At 39.5% G+C, this 8,097-nt stretch overlaps 1 long non-coding RNA gene across 1 annotated transcript in view; it reads right to left on the reverse strand.

The window, feature by feature from the left end:
* Nucleotides 1-7,897, reverse strand: part of LOC105545078 — a 19,388-nt gene extending 11,491 nt beyond the window's left edge. The window contains exons 1-4 of the long non-coding RNA XR_001006866.1: nucleotides 7,841-7,897; nucleotides 6,785-6,814; nucleotides 6,541-6,616; nucleotides 5,557-6,117 (exon numbers count right to left, since the gene is read on the reverse strand). This is a non-coding gene — a long non-coding RNA (uncharacterized LOC105545078). The remainder of the gene's footprint in view (nucleotides 1-5,556; nucleotides 6,118-6,540; nucleotides 6,617-6,784; nucleotides 6,815-7,840) is intronic.
* Nucleotides 7,898-8,097: the final 200 nt, after the last annotated feature.

Raw genomic sequence — 8,097 nt, forward strand, 5'->3', positions numbered from 1 at the left:
TATTTTTAGTACAGACGGGGTTTCACTGTGTTAGCCAGGATGGTCTCGATCTCCTGACCTCGTGATCTGCCTGCCTAGGCCTCCCAAAGTGCTGGGATTACAGGCATGAGCCACCGCGCCTGGCCTACACATGTATCTTTCTACCTGTTACCAACTGGCCCTTCAAATACACTTACTAAACCGTTTCTTAAGGATGTGAATGACTTCAGTCAAGAATATCATTGGGATTTAATGTGCTTTGAAAATGGAAACTTTTACACTCGATGATTAAAAATTTGGCACTTAATGTAATAAACCATGAATGTTAACGGTCAGCATTAAAACATGTGATACCTATCCTGGAGCTTCTATAAGGCACAGCTAACAATAATCACCAGGCTTGCAGTTCAAATCAGGAAATACTGTGTAAGCACAGCTACACTTCATTAATGCAGAAGAACTAAACTGTTTTCAGCTAGAAGGAATGTATAATGCAACATAATTAAGTGGAGATTGATCCACCTACAAACTTTAATTGACATTATTAAAGCTTTGAAATTCCACGAAGCAGTGTTTATTAGCAAGATCAAGGTAATCGAGGGCAGTGATTCCCAAGCTCCTATGGCTTAAGGATCAACACGAGGACCTTATAAAAAGTGTCTTTTCCCAAATCTCCCCTCAAGAAATTCAAATTCGGTGATTCTGTAGTGCTGACCAATTACTTACATTTTTATCAAACTCTGCAGGTAATTATAATCCAAATAATCTCGGTAGAACTCACGTTGAGAAACACTGATCTAGAATCTCAGATTGAGTAACATTTCGCATAGGAAGGAAGAAAAGGCTTTGCAAAAGAGAGAGCTCTTCTCAGCAGGCTGGGATGGAATGCAGATCTAAGCCTTAAAGAAAGAAAAAAAACCCAACAACTCAAACTAGGCAAGTATTTTTAATTAGTCGTACCTTGACTCTCACTGAACTTTAGAGGGTAGGTTCTGTGGAAGCACCAGGTGTATTAGTTCAGTCTGTCCGAAGGGAATACAATGTCTCATGTGAAACAGCAGAAGGATAAAGGAATCCCAGTGTCAATAAATCATGCAGTGGACAAAAGAAGTATTTTTTCAACAATCTGTAGATATGAATATCAAGCATACATTTCTGCAATAATGATTACCAAGTACTTATTTTAATAACATCTCAAAAATGAAGGGATTCTAAATTCCAGTGATAATACATTTCATCTGATACACTGTTGTTGAGTCTACCCACATCAAGGGAAGCAGCAGTAAAACTTTGTACAATAGTGGTTGGACTGGTGTTTGGGGCATTATAATTGTAATCTCATCCCTAATAACAACTAACTCTGCAATTTTGGGGAAGTCGTTTCACCACTCTGAATCTCAGAGTGTACTTGATATCTTGAAAGTTCCCTTCTGTTCCAGTGCTCTGCAATAAAGTGCCTACTATGAGCCATACACTGTTCTAAGCACTCCACTTAGAAATGAACCTATTTAATCCTCACAATCATCCGATGAAGTATGTGCCCATACTTTAAACAATCTCCCTTTATAGACAAGCACAGTGAAGCACAAGAAGGTTAAGTAGCCTGCCCAAGGTCATTGTGATGCTTTATCTTCTATGCCAGCTTGGCTGGGCTACAATGCCCAGATATTTGGTCAGACATTCTGGATGTTTCCATGGGGGTGTTTTGGATGAGATTTATATTTAAATCGGTGGACTTTGAGTAAAACCGATTGCTCCCATAATGTGGGTGAGCCTCAGCCAGTCAATTGGAAGGAAGCCTCAATAGCACAAAAGACCGCCATCCCCAGAGTAAGAGGGAACTCTGCCAGCAAACTGCCTATGAACTCCAACTGCAGTTCTCTCCTGAGTTGCCAGCCTGCATCCTTCTCAATCAGATTTTGGACTCATCAAGCCTCCACAACCATGTGAGCCAATATCTTAACATAAATCTCTTTGGCACTCTCTCTTTTTCTCTAAATCCTATGGTTTCTGTTTCTCTGGAGAACCCTGACAAAAACAGTTCCACAGTATTACGATGGTGGAGCCAGGCTTTGGTCCCAGGCAGGCTAACTCTGCAGGTGGAGGATGAGGACTACTTTGTGCTTCCAGAGGTTAGCCAAGCATCCCTTTTAAGAATTCAGATGCTTCAGTGAATATAGACTTTTAAATAGTATTTGGTCTTAATGGTTTTTCTCTGGCTATCTGCACTGATGACATCATTCAATTGGGCATAATTAACTAATGCAAGCAGTGATTTGGAAGAATTTAACATCATCCATGTTTGATTACAGTAAATTGCGTGTTTGGGGAACATCCCTATCTTTCAGAGTTAAATGTAGGAAGTAACTACTTTCTTACAAAAAGTCCCTTGTCGAAAGAGGAAAAAAACGATACAGATATAAGACAGTCTGACTTAAGTGTGGCAGTTTTTCTCTTCTTAAATGTTTACCTTTCTCTCCACTCAGTAGACACTGTCTTGAAAGTCTTGCAATTCCTGTTTTTAGTGGGTAGATTTTAAAATACCATCACTTTTAAAATCTTATCTATTTTTTTTTTTTTTTTTTGAGACAGAGTCTTGCTCTGTCGCCCAGGCTGGAGTGCAGTGGCGCCATCTCGGCTCACTGCAAGCTCCGCCTCCCGGGTTCATGCCATTCTCCTGCCTCAGCCTCCCGAGCAGCTGGTACCACAGGCGCCCGCCCCCATGCCCGGCTAATTTTTTGTATTTTTTAGTAGAGATGGGGTTTCACCATGTTAACCAGGATGGTCTCCATCTCCTGGCCTCATGATCTGCCCACCTCAGCCTCCCAAAGTGCTGGGATTACAGGCGTGAGCCACCGTGCCCAGCCTATTTTTATTTAATCAAATGATAGTAGGCTCTTTTGCTTCCTTTGTAATGTGTGCGTATATGTCAATACTCACTTTCCTTCTCAAGATCCCAATTTAATCCTTGACCCTTAGATAAAGATGACCCTAGAAACATGGCTATGAACTACCTCAAGAATGGACATCTTCAACCAAGTCAATTAGCAGCAACTGTCCAAATAGCTGGTAAGAAGGAAAAAAAGCTAAAGGTATCCTGCATCTTTTTTTTTCTTTTTTTTAACTTGAAGTTAGTTTTGGAATCCTACGGAGAAGTCAACAAACATTTAAGAGTCAAGAGAGGCTGGACGTGGGGGCTCACTCCTATAATTCCAGCACTTTGGGAGGTCGAGGTGGGCGGATCGCGAGGTCAAGAGATCGAAACCATCCTGGCCAAGAGATGGTGAAACCCGTCTCTTCTAAAAATACAAAAATTAACTGGGCGTGGTGGTGCATGCCTGTAGTCCCAGCTATTTGGGAGGCTGAGGCAGGAGAGTCGCTTGAAACCTGGTGGGACGGAGGTTGCAGTGAGTCAAGATCACACCACTGCACTCCAACCTGGCAATAGAGCGAGACTCTGTCTCAGAAAAAAAAGAGTCGAGAGAAGACCCTGCCTTCAAGTGTACTCAGTGTTAAGGACTGCAGGGCCTCCCTGGTGGAGGTCAGCCATGTCCATTATAGATGTGTCTAGTTTGAGGACCTAAAGGTTGATAACTCAGGAAAGGCAGAGTGCCTGTAAATGAAGGAAACACTTAGCTAACGTTCAAGATCATTGAACTGTTTCTGGTTTTTATACATAGACTCATATGCTGTCTGTAGCTTCCTTGACCCAAACTATCAACTCTGAAACATGAAACAGTAGAGGAAGAAGAAGAGGAAGACTGAGTTGTTCTGTTTTAGACACAGGCTGAGTCCTTGCAGCCAGATTCAATCAGTGCAAAAGAGAAGGATTTGGAACAATTTGGTTAGTTTCCTTCCATCCAAATGTCTAGACACCCAAAGGGTTGTGCGGCCTGGCCTCTCACTATTCCCGTTAAAAGCTTCTCTTCACGGAAAATGTCATTGGTTATATGGTTTGTTTGTATTATGTTTGAACTTAATATATACTATTCTACCTTTGTCAACATTCATTCCCATTTTCTGTAAGCTTTAAACTATCCCAGATGCTGAGTAAATGTGAATTTGCTGGAATGTGGCTGGCCTCTGTAATCTGGTTGCACAATCACTACTCTCCCTCTCCAAATTCTTTATAAAGTCAATTTTAAGTATGCATTGTCTGGGGCATTTATATCCTGTGGATTAAGACAGATGCCAAAAGTGTAAAAAGGTAACCTTGATCTATTATTATTGGAGTCTATGCAGCTTAAAAGGAAAATGGACTCTCAAGTCTGAATGCTTATCTGCTGTTCTCAATCACTTAATGCTCCAAACTGTATGCTCCCAATGTCCATTCTTTAGTTGGTTGTCAAGGTACTTCCCACTAGGCATTTAGCTTCTAGTATGTTCTGTTCAGAAAATACCCAGAGCTTCAAGGATGTCAATTTGGGTATCAAATATATGAATCCAGAGCAAAGTCACCTGCTACATAGTTTTCTTCAGCACCATAGTGTGATCACCTTCCCTGTGTCCAAGCTCTGAAGAGGTACAGAGTGTCTTGTCTGATAAAATTGTGCTTGAAAAAATGACACCCTAAATTGACTATGCAATACTGGCAAGACATGGGGATAATAGAAATGCATGGCCCATGTACCTTTTTGCTGAGATTTAGATATTCTTCCCCATCCTCAATCCTCTGCCATATTTTTAATATTTTTGCTTTTTTATATTAAGCTCTAAATACGAAAGGATGAGGAAAGTCACAAACAAGGAAGAGCAAAGAGAATAAAGCTAACATAGGGAAGCATTAGCCTGGTCTCAGTAGAGAGACACAGTTTTGTGTATTGTTTATGAGTTACCCAGATAGACTATGTTAACAGACCAAAGAAAGAAGATTTAAAGAAATAAATCTGATAACTTCAGAAAACAAAGGGTGATCCTGGGGAAAATATATTTGCTTTTGTCCAAAACAAGATCAATACCACCTTTTAAAAGGAAGCTTTAGAAAAAAAAAAAAAATCTCTGCATGTTGTATAAGCTTCCTGGAGCTTCCCAGTATCAATAGCTCTGTCTTTATACTGGCATTTTAATTGACTTTCCCTCATTTTTTTTCCTTTTGTTGATCAATCTTTTTAATGAGCAATTTTGTGTAGTCAATTAGATCTAATTCTGTTGATAAAGAAAACTGAAAATAAATGAAGTCCTAAAAGTTCAGCTTAAGCTATTAAATCATTGATTAACCAAATAAAAACTACACCATATTTTTGGTTTAACCACTTGTTTAAGTTATATGTCAGCCTTTCTTCTATAGAAGTTGAGAAACTTGATTAATGAAAGCTGTTCTCTGTGGAAAAAAAGAACTTAGTTGTTCCATATGTCATAGAAAGGCTTGGTTGGAACTGAGCAGACTGTAATTCTTTCCTTTCTGGAGGGAAATACGAAATTCTTTCCACAGCTGTTAGACTCTGATCTCAAAGCTAAATTAATTATTTTTATCTTTAGGATTTTTCTTCATTTGAGACCCACCATAGCAGGGTACACTCATGTCTAGTGGAGGAGGCAGCTGCCAACCTTGTGTAAATTTCAGGATTTTGCACTTACCTAACTCCTCTGAGTACCCAACTCCCCACACACCTAAAACACCATTGTTAACAATGTGGGTCTTTAAATCTTCTGAGGCTTCAAAAGCTGCAATCAGTTCAAAACTGTAGCTTGATCAAAGGCCTGTGTGTAAGGAAAAGAATGCTAAAAAAAGAAAATCTTTTGGAAAAATCATAATTTTGCCTCAGGCTAGATCTGAAGTACTAACCTACTGAGTTATACTTCCGAAGTTTAGAAGAGTGCTGTGTTTTCATCTTGGATATAGAAAGGTGGTGAATTGCCTTTGATTTCTCCTTCCTTGCTTTGAAACAAAGCAATTGTGAAAGTCTAATGCAATTCCATTCTAGCCAGTGTCCAGTGAGAAGATTCCCATGGGGCTCTTCAGCATCGTAGATTCATTCACTGCCCTTAACTGGCTTGTTGAACAAGGAGGTGTGAGTTTGGGAGTGGGTGGTTAAAATTAGTATATTTGGCACAGCAGAGAGTTGTCCATCACTGAAAAGAGAGATGATGAATATTGGTTCTAGGAATCTTCTCCTGAAATACACAATGCAAGGAGAGCTAGTAATGGTGAATGAGGAATGGGGCCAGGGATATGGAAGGCTGGACTACCCAGGACTTGAGGAATGGGCTATATCAGCCCATTCTGTGTTCATAGTGTACAACTGACAAGAGATCTTCACCCTACTGTACTCTGACCCTCTGTCCCTTTTATAGACTCTAATGTCCTCATTTTCAAGTAAGATTGTGTGTGTGTGTGTGTGTGTTTTAAGTTAAAAGGGTAGTGGAACAAAAGTTGTTTGTACCTCTGCTTCCCCTCTCCTAAGAGAAATAAATTGTCCTTAGCTTTCTTTGCTATTACTTCCATTTGTTAGCAAAATTTGACTTTTACAGGCTTATGCTGATAACTAAGCCAGAATAAATGAAGTGAGAGATATACAGATTCATAACTGAAATGTGTAAGGGATTTACACAAAAGGATACAGTTTATGGTTTAATTCCTCAAGGAAAGTATCGTATGCAAGTGAGTCATTTTTGCATGACCTCAGCTGAGAAGAAGCTGGATTGAAAGAAATTCCAAAGGCATGGAAGAATGTCAGTCAGTTTACAAGAGGTATTTGGAAAATCATATATTTATTCATTCTGACACACCCCAAACACTGGATTTCACAATGCAGAAGCAAATAAAAATGAAGAACAAAACACCAATAAAGGAGTAGAATCTTACCTTAATAGGTAATGAATTATCAAGTGTATACTACAAAGGAAAAAAAGGGAAATAGAACAATGCTGTTGAAAAAACTTTATGTGATGATGAAAAATGTTTACACCAACACTATTCAATACCAGTAGTCACTAGCCATATGGGACTATTGAGTGCTTAAAATATTTCTAATGTGAATAAATAACTGAGTTTTACCTTTTTCTCTAATTTTAGTTAATTTAAAATTAACATTTGGCTAGTGCTTCTCTCTTAGCCTGTCTCAAAAATAGCACTAAAGATGAAGACCAAATTCTTCTCTAAAATCTTTCACAATTTCATTGGCTGATCTCTGCCAAATATCTCCCTTGTATTTTATTTTCCTGTCTTTAAAATGGTGCTTACAATTCATGGTCTCTAAGTAAAAACGTTAGTGACATAATATGATTTAAATATAAGATTATTCAATGTAAATGTCCTATTGATAGATTTCTAAACTAAGAGGTAAGATATTTGGAAGTTAATTTCAACTTGTATTGAATTACTTGGGGTAGCATAATTACAGAAATGATTATGAAAAGTTCTCTCTGCTCAAAAAACTTAAACAAACATAGAAAGATAGATGTTGGGCCAGGTGCGGTGGCTTATGCCTGTAATCCCAGCACTTTGGGAAGCCAAGGTGGGTGGATGACCTGAGGTCAGGGGTTCGAGACCCGCCTGACCAACATGGAGAAACTCTGTCTCTACTAAAACTACAAAATTAGCTGGGTGTGGTAGCATGCGCCTATAATCCCAGCTACTTGGGAGGCTGAGGCAGGAGAATCACTTGAACCCGGGAGGCGAAGTTTGCAGTGAGCCGAGATTATGGCACTGCACTCCAGCCTGGGCAACAAGAGTGAAAAAAAAAAAAGAAACTCTGCCTCAAAAATAGATGTTGATATTATTTCAATTAAGCAATAGGAAAATAGATGAAGGGGCAATAAACTCTGACTGGGAGAGTGTATTTGTCTATCTTCACACTGCTGATAAAGACATACCCGAGACTGGGTAATTTACAGAGAAAAAGAGGCTCAGTGGACTCACAGTTCCATGTGGCTGGGGAGGCCTCACCATCATGGTGGAAGGCGAAAGGCACATCTTACATGGTGGCAGACAAGAAAGAATGAGAGCCAAGTGAAAAGGGAAACCTCTTATTAAACCATCAGATCTCATGAGACTTACTCACTGTGCCATGAGAACTGTATGGGTAAAAGCACCCCATGATTTGCTTATTTTCCACTGGGTCCCTCCAACAACACATGGGAATTATGGGAGCTACAGTTCATGATGAGATTTGTGTG

The sequence above is a fragment of the Mandrillus leucophaeus genome, unplaced genomic scaffold (genome assembly GCF_000951045.1).
Source record: "Mandrillus leucophaeus isolate KB7577 unplaced genomic scaffold, Mleu.le_1.0 Scaffold318, whole genome shotgun sequence".
Taxonomy (NCBI): Eukaryota; Metazoa; Chordata; class Mammalia; order Primates; family Cercopithecidae; genus Mandrillus; species Mandrillus leucophaeus.